This window comes from Dendrobates tinctorius, unplaced genomic scaffold (genome assembly GCF_039654945.1).
Source record: "Dendrobates tinctorius isolate UK_male_01 unplaced genomic scaffold, ASM3965494v1 ptg000058l, whole genome shotgun sequence".
Lineage (NCBI taxonomy): Eukaryota > Metazoa > Chordata > Amphibia > Anura > Dendrobatidae > Dendrobates > Dendrobates tinctorius.
In genome coordinates, this window is record NW_027361726.1 from 6,985,224 (window position 1) to 6,998,460 (window position 13,237).

The following is a 13,237-nucleotide window of genomic DNA, read 5'->3' on the forward strand; positions in this document are numbered from 1 at the left end:
GCGCATGTCAGGAAGTCTTTGAGGTCAGTGTGCACAGAGTGCAGCGCTGAAAGCTTCTATGGCATGCAGATCTGCATGCCATATAAGCGATCAACCTGCACAAAATGAGTGTCCCATAGTGGGACACAGTGTAAACGTTAGAATGAAATAAAAAAATTAAATAATTGTAAAAATACAATAGCATAGTAACATAGTAGCATAGTTTTGAAGGCTGAAGGAAGACCTTATGTCCATCTATTTCAGCCTATTTTTAGTGCAGCTGTTCTGCATTGTTGATCCTGGGGAAGGCAAAAAACCCACAGAATAGAAGCCAATTTTCTCCATAGGGAAAAAAATTCCTTCCCCTAAGCTGGGTCAACTATCTACCTATAATATTATGTTATTCGTAACCTTCTATACTGTTACTCACAAGAAAAGCATCCATTCCTTTCTTAAATTCATTCAGTGAGTTGGCCATCACCACTTCCTCTGGAAGAGAATTCCAGAGCCTCACTGCTCTTACCGTGAAGAACCCTCTTCTATGCTGGTGCAGAAAATGTCTTTCCTCCAAACGAAGAGAATGCCCCCTTGTTCTTGTCACAGTCCTTGGTACAAACAGTTAATTGGAGACATCTCTGTATTACCCTCTGATATACTTGTACATATATGTTAAGTCTCCCCTAAGTCTTCTCTTTTCTAGAGTAAATAGACCTAATTTTGATAACCTTTCTGGATATTGTAGTGAACCAACTCCATTTATCATTTTAGTAGTCCGCCTTTGAACCCTTTCAAGTTCAGTAATGTCTTTCTTGAGCACCGGCGTCCAAAATTGCACACAATACTCCAAGTGTGGTCTGACGAGTGATTTGTACAGAGGGAGAATTATGTTTTGATCTCGTGTCCCCAGACCTCTTCTAATGCATCCCATGACCCTATTCCCATTTAGTAAGTAATTGTAGCATCTGTTTCTCCTTCACATGTGTATAACCTTACACTTATCTGTGTTAAACCTCATTTGCCATTTTTCAGCCCAATTCTCCAATTTACTCAAATCTGTCTGTAGTTGCAAACTGTCCTCCTTTGTGTTATCTACCTTACTTTCGTATCATCTGCAAATACTGATATTTTACTGTGTAAGCCATCCACTAGATCATTAATAAATATATTAAATAGTAGGGGGCCCAAATACAGAACCCTGTGGTACCCCACTAGTAACCCTGGCCCAATCTGAGTATGCCCCATTAATAACCACTCTTTGTTTTCTATCACTAAGCCAGCTACCTACCCATCTACACACATTTTCCCCTAGCCCAAGCTTTCTCATCTTACTTACCAATCTTTTATGTGGGACAGTGTCAAATGCTTTAGAGAAGTCGAGATAAATGACATCCAATGATTCTCCTTGGTCCATTTGAGAGCTTACATCCTCATAGAAGCTGATCAGGTTTGACAGGAGCGATCCTTCATAAATCCATGTTGATATGGAGCTAAACATTTATTAACTTTGAGATATTCCATAATGGTATCCCTTAGAAACCCTTCAAAAATTTTACTCACAACAGATGTTAAGCTTACCAGCCTATAGTTTCCAGGTTCCCTTTTACACCCCTTTTTGAATATTGGTACCACATTTACTTGCCGCCAATCAAAAGGAACAGACCCTGTTTCTATAGAGTCTTTAAATATAAGGAATAGAGGCCTACGCATATTTAATATCACCGCTTCCGTAACGACCCGGCCTATAAAACTTTCCCACCAGTTAACCCCTTTAGTGAACACCATTAAAAAAAAAGAAAAGGCAAAAAAACAATGCTTTATCATCATACCGCCAAATAAAAAGTGAAATAACACGCAATCAAAATGACGGATATAAATACATGTGCTACCGCTGAAAACATCATCTTGTCCTGCAAAAAGCAAGCCATCATATAGCTCCATCATCAGAAAAATAAATAAGTTATAGCTCTCAGAATAAAGCGATGCAAAATAATTATTTTTTCTACAAAATAGTTTAAAAGTGTCAATGCATAAGAAAAGATATAAATGAAGTATTGCTGTCATTGTGCTGACCCGAAGAATAAAAAATAAATCAATTTTACCACACGCAGAAATGTGTAAATGCCTCTCCCCCAAGAGAAATTATGAATTGCTGGCTTTTGTCCACTCTGCCTCCAAAAAATCAGAATAAAATGCGATAAAAAAGTCTTGTGCCCGAAAACGGTACCAATAAAAACATCAATTCGTCCCACAAAAAACAAGACCTCACGTGACTCTGTGGGTCAAAATATGGAAAAATTATAGCTCTCCAAATATGGTGATGCAAAAACTTTTTTTTGCAATAAAAAGCGTCTTTTAGTGTGTGACAGCTGCCACACATAAAAACCCGACATAAATAGTAAATAAAACCCCCTTTATCGCCTCCTTAGTTAGGGAAAAATAATAAAATTAAAAAAAATTATTTACTTCATTTGCCTGTTAGGGTTGGGGTTAAAGTTAGGGTTAGGGTTGGGATTAGGGTTAGGGTTGTGTTAGGGTTAGGTTTGTGGTTAGGATTATGGTTAGGGTTAGGATTGGGGTCAGGGTTGGAGTTAGAATTGGGGGGTTTCCACTGTTTAGGCACATCAGGGGCTCTCCAAACACGACATGCGTGTGATCTCAATTCCAGCCAATTCTGCGTTGAAAAAGTCAAACGGTGCTCCTTCCCTTTCAAGTTCTGTCATGAGCCCAAACAGTGGTTTACCCCCACAAATGGGGTATAAGCTTACTCAGGACAAATTGCGCAGTAACTTTTGGGGTCCTTACCCTTGGGAAAATAAAAACTGGGGGGGCGAAAAGATCAGTTTTGTGAAAAAAAATAATATTTTTTCGGCTCTATATTACAAACTTCTGTGACGAACTTTGGGGTTTAAAATGCTCACCACACACCTAGATAAGTTCCCTAGGGGGTCTACTTTCCAAAATGGTGTCACTTGTGAGAGGTCTCCAGTGGCACATCAGGAGCTCTCCAAACGCGACATGGCGTCGAATCTCAATTCCAGCCAATTTTGCGTTGAAAAGTCAAATGGCACTCTTTCCCTACAGAGCTCTGCCATGCACTCAAACAGTGGTTTACCTGCATATATGGGGTATCAGCGTACTCAGGACTAATTGTAAAAAAACTTTTGGGGTCCAATTTCTCCTGTTACCCTTAGTAAAATAAAACAAATTGGATCCAAATAAATTTTTTGTGATAAAAGTTAAATGTTTATTTTTTTTTTTAAACATTCCAAAAATTCCTGTGAAGCACCTTAAGGGTTAATAAACATCTAGATTGTGGTTTTGAGCACCTTCAGGGGTGCAGCTTTTAGAATGCCTCATAAAGGGACAGTGTTCAGAATTGTAAAAATTGGCCTGGTCATTAACATGCAAACCACCCTTTGGGGTAAAGGGGTTAAATTTCTCGGGGTAGGCCAGTCAACTACTGCTCTGATTTTACTGGGATCCAAGCTCAGACCCTTCTGGGGAGTTGATATATCCCAGAAATTGACTTCTGTTTTTTTGAACTCACATTTTTGAGTTTGATATAGAGATTGTTTCACTGTAGACATTCCAGAACTGGACATGTCTGCGATGCTCCTCCAAGGTATCTGAAAATATAAGCGTGTCATCGAGATAAACAACAACAATTTGATCTAAGAAATCTCGAAAAACATCATCAATGAAGTGCTGAAAGGCAGCAGTGGCGTTGCTAAGGCCAAAAGGCATAACCAGATATTCAAAATGTCCATATTTAGTTCTAAAGGCAGTTTTCCACTCATCTACCTGGCGGATTAGTATGAGATTATAAGCCCCACTTACATTGAGTTTGGTAAAAATTCTGGCAGAACGCATTCTCTCCAGCAACTTAGGAATTAAGGGGAGTGGTTTCTCTCTGATCGATACATGGCCGTAGGGTTGAGTCCTTCTTTTCTACACAAAACAAGGGGACTCCAGCTGGCGAAAAACAAGGTTGAATTAAGCCTTTCATCTAGGTATTCCTTTAGTACTTTTATTTCAAGCTCAGAAAGATTGTAAATTTGCCCAAATGAAATAGACGCTCCAGGAAGCCATTCAATGGGACAGTTATAAGAACGATGATGAGGCAGTTGATCGCCTTTATTCTTACTGCAGACCTCACAGAACTGCTGGTACTGAAGTGGTAGTTTATCATGATAAGAAATCTCGGAAACTTGATGTTGTGACACCTAAGGTGTCACTGGTGCTGCCTAGGGGGCACATGGATAAACATAGGTAGTGCAGAAACAAGGCACGCGAGCTCAAGGACCTTAAACTAATGCAGTGCAGGACCTAGCACTGAGCAGTGACAAGACCGGGGGGGGGGGCAGGGCCACTGCTTGTGAATGCAGGGAAGGACAGTGAACACACAGGGTGCAGAGCACAAACAGAAAGTCAAGGAGAGCCGAGGGTCAAAGCCAGAAGGGAGCAAAGTACCTAAGGATAAGACAAAGAGTAAACAGGGACAAGCCACAGGCTCTGATTACCAGGAGTGACAGAACAGTACAAAGCAGAATGCAAAGGCAGCAGCCAGGGAACAGAGAACAGAACCGAGTCATACACAGCAAGGCACACAAGCACAGAGGCACAACGCTTACGGATGAGTGAACCTGGGTCAGCAACCACAAGCCGAGTATAGGGAAGTATCACGAACACACAATCCAGGAACTGCCAACATTAAATAGCCGCCCCAGAACCAAAGAGCGGCGGACTAAAATTAACCCTGACCTGACCAGGATGGAGGTGGCTCCATCCTGTCCAGAGTCATGACAGTACCCCTCTCTCAATGGGGGGCCACCAGACCCCCAGGTTTCCCAGTAAACCGGGCACAAATGGAGAGCACCAGGCAATTGACATGAACCGATCGGGCAGGAACCCAAGATCGGTCCTCAGGACTATACCCCTTTTTCAGTGCACAAGATACTGGTGGGAACGGCGGACCAATTGGGAATCCACAATGCGCTCCACCACAAACTCCTCCTGACTATCTACCAACACAAGCGGCGAGGGACGCAATGATGCTTCTTCCACAGCCCCCAATGGTTTCAGCAGGGCCCTATGGAAGACATTGGGGATCTTAAAAGATGCTAGAAGATGCAAATGAAATGCCACTGGATTAACCACCTCTGTGATCTCATAAGAACCAATAAACTTAGGTCACAATTTTGCCAAAGGAACCTTAAGTTTAATGTTCCTGGTAGACAGCCAGACTTTAATCACAACCCGAAGGGTGGGTCCCACAGTCCGTTTCCTGTCAGCAAAAAGCTTAAACTTCTTCTTTGCCTCCCCAATGTTGTAATGTTCTTTTAGACCTCTCACCATAAATTCCCCAACTGCTGTGCAGCAATATCAGCCCTGGGCAACCGGATGCCAGGGGAGGAAACTTCCCAAAGTGTGGATTAAACCCATAATTACAGAAGAAAGTTGAGTTACCTGTAGAGTGGTTAACACAGTTATTAAATGCGAATTCTGCTAAAAGCAAGGCGGACCAGTCCTCTTGACTGGAAGTGGCAAGGCAACGCAAAATTTGTTCTAACGACTGATTGGTCCGTTCGGTCTGACCATTCATCTCGGGATGGTAAGCAGACGAGAAAGACAACTCAATACCCAACCTTTTTCAAAATGCCCTCCAAAACCTGGACATAAACTCCACACCATGGTCAGACTCCACATTCAAGGGCACACCATGCAAACGAACCACATTGTCAGTATCTAGTCCTGGAATCTGTTTCTCTTGCCCTTAGACTTGCCCTTAGTTAACATGGATCTTGATGTTTCCACGTTGGCCATCTTGCTTCCTGCCAAAGCTGTATATAAAGCCAGCACCTGCTCTGATTCATTGCTTATGTATTATGTATTGGACTTTGTGCCTCTGCAGTCCCAAGCCTGGACTTACTATCCCTGTTGGTCCTCTCTTAACGGCGGAGTCCTCTGCCAACCTGCACGTCTGGATCCCTGCCTGCTGACCGAGTGATTGCTGAACACTTGACTTCAGGAACCTCTGCCTGACTACACCTGCGGTGAAGTAAGAACTCCAGCCAGCTAGTGTGTTCCTCCGCCCTGCAAGAGTCTGTGTCTTGTGCCCTCATTGCTCAGTGAGTTTGCATGCTGTGTCGCAGAGTATCAGCTCTGCTATTACCGTTTATCAGATTGACTGAACATTTATCTGGACTTATATGCTATATTGCATTCAGATCACAAATACAATATTGCTTGCGCTACCCATTGTGTCTGCAGTCTCTTTGACCTAGCCACTGGTGTCCAGTTGTATCCACTAGTATCGTGACAGGATACACAAGCCCTAAAAAATGGATTGACTCCCGTTGGGTGAACAGTTCTGCCATGATAGACTCTGGGGCTAGCGTAACTTCATGGACACTTCTTTTGCTAAGAAATATGGAATCTGATCACAGAGAAGAGTGTCTTCAATTCTGATGGAGACTGTGGATGGGTCCCCTTTGACCTCGGGGCCCGTAGACCAGCAGACTGAACCACTGAAGGTCCTCATGGGATATGATCACCAGGAGAAATTGCCCTTCCTTCTGATTTCCTCTCCACATTTCCCTATTATCTTGGGTTTACCCTGGTTGAAGGCTCAAAATCCCCTCATTGACTGGGAGACTAAGAGATTGCGCTTCCCAGCTAAAGAGGTAACTTCTGAGAAATCGACTGATTCATCTCCGGCCAACCCACCATCGGACCTAGAGTTACCGGCAGTTTATAAAGAATTTTCGGATGTGTGCGATAAAAAGAATGCAGATAAATTACCACCACACCGCTCTTATGACTGCCCAATCGAGCTTCTGCCTGCTGCTACCATTCCTTTTGGTAATATTTATCCATTGTCCGGTCCTGAGCTCAAGACTCTCAAAGAATATATCGACGAGAACCTGTCCAAGGGGTTTATACGCCCCTCATCCTCTCCAGCCGGTGCACCCATCTTTTTCGTTAAAAAGAAGGATGGATCCCTCAGACCCTGTGTTGATTACCGGGAAATTAACAAGGTAACCATCAAGAACCGCTACCCCCTGCCATTAATTCCGGAGCTTCTCGAGAGAGTTCGTCAGGCCAAGGTCTTTTCAAAATTGGACCTTCGCGGGGCATACAATCTAGTCCGTATACGACCTGCAGACGAATGGAAAACAGCATTTAGGTCTCGATATGGACACTTTGAGTATTTGGTCATGCCATTTGGACTTTGCAATGCCCCAGCAACGTTCCAACATCTCGTAAATGATATTTTCAGAGACATTCTTGATATTTTTGTCGTAATCTGTTTGGATGACATTCTGATTTTTTCTAGCTCCATGGAGGAACATCAGCAACACGTCAAGACTGTCTTGCAGCGGTTGAGGGAACACCAGCTGTACATCAAGCTGGGGAAATGCGAATTTCACAAGTCGGAGATCCAATTCTTAGGTTATGTAATTTCTCCACAGGGTCTGAGTATGGATAACAGCAAGATCAAGGCGATTCAGGAGTGGCCAATCCCCAAGAACGTCAAAGAGGTCCAACGTTTCATCGGGTTTGCTAACTTCTACAGACGTTTCATCAAGAACTTCTCTGACATCGTCTCGCCCATCACCCGGTTGACACAGAAGAAGACAGCATTTATTTGGTCACTTCAAGCCCAAGAAGCATTCTCTCGGCTCAAGACCGAGTTCACATCAGCACCAGTACTGATCCACCCTGACCCGGAACTCGCCTTCATTATTGAAGTGGATGCCTCAAACTGTGCCACCGGGGCTATACTGTCCCAAAGAACAGGTGAGAAGAATTTACTTCATCCTTGTGCTTTTCTTTCCAAGCGACTGTCTCCTGCCGAAAAGAACTACGATGTAGGAAATAAAGAATTACTGGCTATCATCGCCGCCTTCAAGGAGTGGAGACATCTTCTGCAAGGAGCCTCACAGCCGATCGTGGTCCTCACGGATCACCGCAACCTTGAGTTCATCAGGTCAGCAAGATGCCTGACCCCACGGCAGGCCCGCTGGAGTCTTTTCCTTAATCAATTCAATTATACAATCTCTTATAGACCAGGTTCTCGCAATGGAAAAGCAGATGCTCTATCCCGGATGTTCTCCACTGACGCTGTTCCAGATGCTCCACCTAAGACCATACTTTCTGATTGCAATTTTGTAGGAGTCATTCAGAATCAAGATTTGCTGCAGGTCATCAAAGAAGCTTACAACTCTGATCTTTTCCTGTCTCAGCCATCTGATGAGGTAAGCCTTCTTTTTAGGAATGGAGTTTGGACCCGGGAACGGCGCCTCTACATTCCTGAAGCCGTGAGGTTAAGAGTGTTGAGATTGGTTCATGATTCCAAGGTTGCAGGGCACAGAGGAATTCAGAAGACTCAAGAATTCTTATCTCGCTTCTTCTGGTGGCCAGGTTTTCGGAAGGATGTCCAGAAGTACGTTTCATCTTGTGAGGTATGTGCCAAATTCAAGGTTCCACGTGCCTCCCCTACTGGTCTGTTACAGCCTTTGCCAGTGCCGTCTCGCCCGTGGGGATCCATTTCTATGGACTTTATTGTAGAACTGCCCCTTTCTGAGGGAAAGAGTACGATTTTGGTGGTGGTCGATCGCCTGACCAAGGCGGCCCATTTCATCCCTTGTTCCGGTTTACCCTCTGCGAAGGACACTGCTGACCTTATTATCCAGAACATCTTTCGCCTGCACGGGGTTCCGGATGAAGTTGTTTCTGACCGTGGAGTTCAATTTACTTCAAAGTTTTGGCAAAGCTTTTGTTCAGCATTAGGCATAGAAGTTAACTTATCTTCTGCTTTCCACCCACAGTCCAACGGGCAGACAGAACGTACCAACCAAACACTAGAGCAATACCTTCGCTGCTACGTTTGCCATTTGCAAGATGATTGGGTAAGGCTACTCCCCTTGGCCGAATTCTCTTATAACAACTCCCAGAGTGCCTCCACCAAACAGTCTCCATTCTACGCTAACCTGGGATATCACCCTAGCATTCTTCCCAGATTACCGGTAGATACATCTTTACCAGCAGTTGCCGACAGGATCTCTTCACTTCAACAGAACCTTGAACTTCTGAAAGAGACTTTGGGTTCCGCACAAGAGAGGTACAAGAATGCAGCTGACAGTTTTCGCAAACCAACACCAACATTTAAGGTAGGAGATTTAGTCTGGTTATCTACGAAGAATTTAAAGATGAAGATCCCTTCCCCTAAGTTGGGACAGAAGTACATTGGTCCTTATAGGATCAGTGGTCTGGTAGGTGCATGTCGCTTAAAACTCCCAAGAACACTGAAGATACATCCTGTCTTTCATACTTCCCTACTAAAGACTGTATTACCAAATCCTTTTCCAGGACGTTCATCTCCTCCTCCTGATCCCGTTCTTGTGGATGGTCAAGAGCAGTTCATCGTTGAGAGGATTCTGGATTCAAGAATCTACAGAAATCGACTGCAGTATTTGATTAAATGGCAAGGCTATTCCTCAGAGGAGAATTCCTGGGAACCCGTGGATAATATTAACGCCTCCCGACTGATTGAGCAGTTCCATCAAAGGTACCCTGGCAAGCTTGGTCTAGGGTCATCCGGAGGCCATTCTTGAGGTGGGAGTAATGTCAGTATCTAGTCCTGGAATCTGTTTCTCTTGCCCTTAGTTAACATGGATCTTGATGTTTCCACGTCGGCCATCTTGCTTCCTGCCAAAGCTGTATATAAAGCCAGCACCTGCTCTGATTCATTGCTTGTGTATTATGTATTGGACTTTGTGCCTCTGCAGTCCCAAGCCTGGACTTACTATCCCTGTTGGTCCTCTCTTAATGGCGGAGTCCTCTGCCAACCTGCACGTCTGGATCCCTGCCTGCTGACCGAGTGATTTCTGAACACTTGACTTCAGGAACCTCTGCCTGACTACACCTGCGGTGAAGTAAGAACTCCAGCCAGCTAGTGTGTTCCTCCGCCCTGCAAGAGTCTGTGTCTTGTGCCCTCATTGCTCAGTGAGTTTGCATGCTGTGTCGCAGAGTATCAGCTCTGCTATTACCGTTTATCAGATTGACTGAACATTTATCTGGACTTATATGCTATATTGCATTCAGATCACAAATACAATATTGCTTGCGCTACCCATTGTGTCTGCAGTCTCTTTGACCTAGCCACTGGTGTCCAGTTGTATCCACTAGTATCATGACACACATGTTGAATGAACAACCTAGACAAGGTCTCCGTAGAGGGAAGTGCCTCTAAGGGTACAAAGTGTGCTTTGTAAACCTGTCCATCACCACCCAGACGACAGTATTACCCTTGGAGGGAGGAAGATTGGTGATAAAGTCCATGCCCAGATGTGTCCATGGTCTATCAGGAACTGGCAAAGGCACCAATTCCCCGGCCGGCCAGTTATGAGAGCTCTTAGCATGGACACAAACTTCACAGGCACACACAAACTTCCTCACATCAGATGTAAGTGAGGCCCACCAAAAAACCCTCGTGATGGCCCCACGAGTGGCCGAAATCCCCAGATGTCCACTCCGCACCGAATCATGGAACTCCTGGAGGACTTTGAGTTGAAGTTGGACCGGAACAAACAATTTTTCCACCGGCTTGGACGGGGGGCCTGGGGCTTTGCTTTCCGATTCTCCCATTCCAAACCTGCAGACACATCAGCCACCACAACCCCGGGTTGAATAATGGAGGATGGAGGCTTGGAGGGAGAAACTGAATCCAGACCCCAGGACAAGGCATCAGCCTTCACATTTTTTGATTCCGGATGAAAAGTAATCGAGACCTGGAACCGGGGGAAAAAAAGTGCCCATCTGGCTTGCCTGGAGATCAGCCTTTTAGCAGACTCAATATAAGCCAGGTTAGTATGGTCTGTAACTACAGTAATGGGATGAAATGTCCCCTCCAAAAAATACTTCCATTCTCCAAAGGCCAACTTAATCGCAAGAAGTTCTCGATTACCCACGTCATAATTTCTTTCCACCGGGGAGAACTTCCCGGAGAAGAAGGCGCATGGTCTCAGATTGGTCAAGGTGGCAGGCCCCTGGGACAACACCGCCCCCATCCCCACCTCTGAGGTGTCAACCTTCACCACAACAGGTTCAGATGGATCTGGTAGAACCAGAACCGGGGCAGTCATAAAACATTTTTGAGAGTGAGAAACGCCACTACCGCTGAGGCAGACCAGTTCTTAACGTCAGCCCCCTTCTGTGTCAAGTCAGTGAGGGCCTTGACCACCTGAGAACCCTTTAATAAACCTCCGGTAGTAATTGGCGAATCCCAAGAAGCGCTGAAGGTCTTTCAGGTCCTGGAGGTTGAACCCAATCTACAATGGTCTGCACCTTTTTGGAATCAATATGAAACCCCTCACTAGAGATAATGAACCCCAAGAATGGCAGTTTCTCGGCGAAAAAGGAGCATTTCTCTAGCTTAGCGAAAAGGTGGTTCTCCCTATGTCTTTGAAGAACCTCCCGAAGGTGACCAATATGTGTCTGCTTGTCAAGTGAATAAATTAAAATGTCATCCAAGTAAATCACCACAAACCGCCCAATAAAATCAGAGAACATATGATGAAGTTTTGGAAAACTGCAGGGGCATTGGTCAGACCAAATGACATAACTAAATTTTCAAACAGCCTCTCTGAAGTGAGAAATGCAGTCTTCCACTCATCTCCCTCCCCCACCCAGATGAGATTATATATCCCCCACAAGTCAAGTTTAGAAAACCATTTGGCCCTGGACAATTGGTTACACAAGTCAGGAAGAAGTGGGAGAGGATATGTGTTTCTTACAGTAATCTTATTTAGTTCCCGAAAGTCAAGGCATGGACGGAGACCACCATCTTTTTTTTAACAAAAAAAACACCCTGCAGCAACAGGAGACACGGAGGGGCGAATATGCCCCTTGCGAAGACTCTCAGATATGTACTCCTTCATGGTGACTCTCTCGGGACCAGAAAGGTTAAACAATCGGGCTTTTGGCAATTTAGCCCCAGGAATCAGATCAATGGCACAATTAAAAGAGCTGTGCGGTGGTAAACCCTCAGCTTGACTTTCGGAGAACACATCCTCAAAGTCCTTCAGGTACTCCGGAATACCCTCCAGACTGACGGACGACACAGACACAGAATTCAGACATTTGCTTTTACAGTTGGATCCCCATTTAACAATCTCCTGGGCCTCCCAGGTAATGATCAGATTATGACATTGCAGCCACGGAAACCCTAAACCAAACCAGAAGGGAGGTTGTCCAGAATGAAACAGTCTATATGCTCCAAATGAACAGACCCCACCTTAAGGACAAACTCCTTAGTAACAGCAGATCCCGTCTTTGGTGAATGGGGTTGAGTCAATATCCACCACTTTCATGGGTTTATCCAACCTGACTGTCCCTATCTCACAGTGGGCCACCAACCTCAAGTCAATCAAGTTCCCTGAAAACCCACAATCCACAAAAGCAGAAGAGGATAAAAAACAATTGTTTACACCTACTTCCACCTTTAACAGTAGTCTGAAGGCTGTGGAAAAAAGTACATGTGGGTTTAGGTAAACTCCTCGACAGTTACCCAGATCTAGTCATTTCCCGAGACCTTGGAATTCGGGGGACAGGAGGGACAGTCATTAATCCAATGACCTGGCTCTCCACAATAGAAGCAGAGTTTTTCTCTCTGTGGCACCTCCTTTCCTTTTCCTTCGTAGAGACAGCCTCCACCTCCTTGGGCTCAACCGACGACGAAGGCTCAGACTTCACTGGCAACAGAGGAGCATTTCATTGCACAACATCTCTCTCTCTCAGCCTGTGGTCCATACGGATGGCCTGGGTCATGGCCTCCTCCAGAGAGTCGGGTGGTGGGTGCAGGGCCAAATCATTGTTTAAGTGCTTGGAGAGACCCCATCGGAATAGCCCCCTGAGTGCCAAATCATTCCAGGAAACCTCAGATACCCATTGCCTGTACTCGGAACAGTACCACTCAGCTGAGCGCTTTTCCTGGGTAAGACTCATAACCGTGTCCTCTGTCAGTTTCACATGATCAGGTTCATCGTATATAAGACCCAAGGCCTCAAAGAACCGATCCACAGACATTCGCTCAGGGGAGGTAGGAGATAAGGAGAAAGCCCAGGATAGCGGCCCCTCATGTAACAGGGAAATAACTATCCCCACCCTTTGACTCTCATCACTCAAGGACCGAGGGCGCAAAGAAAAAATTAGTTTACAGCTCTCTTTAAATACCCGGAATTTTTTCTTATCCCCA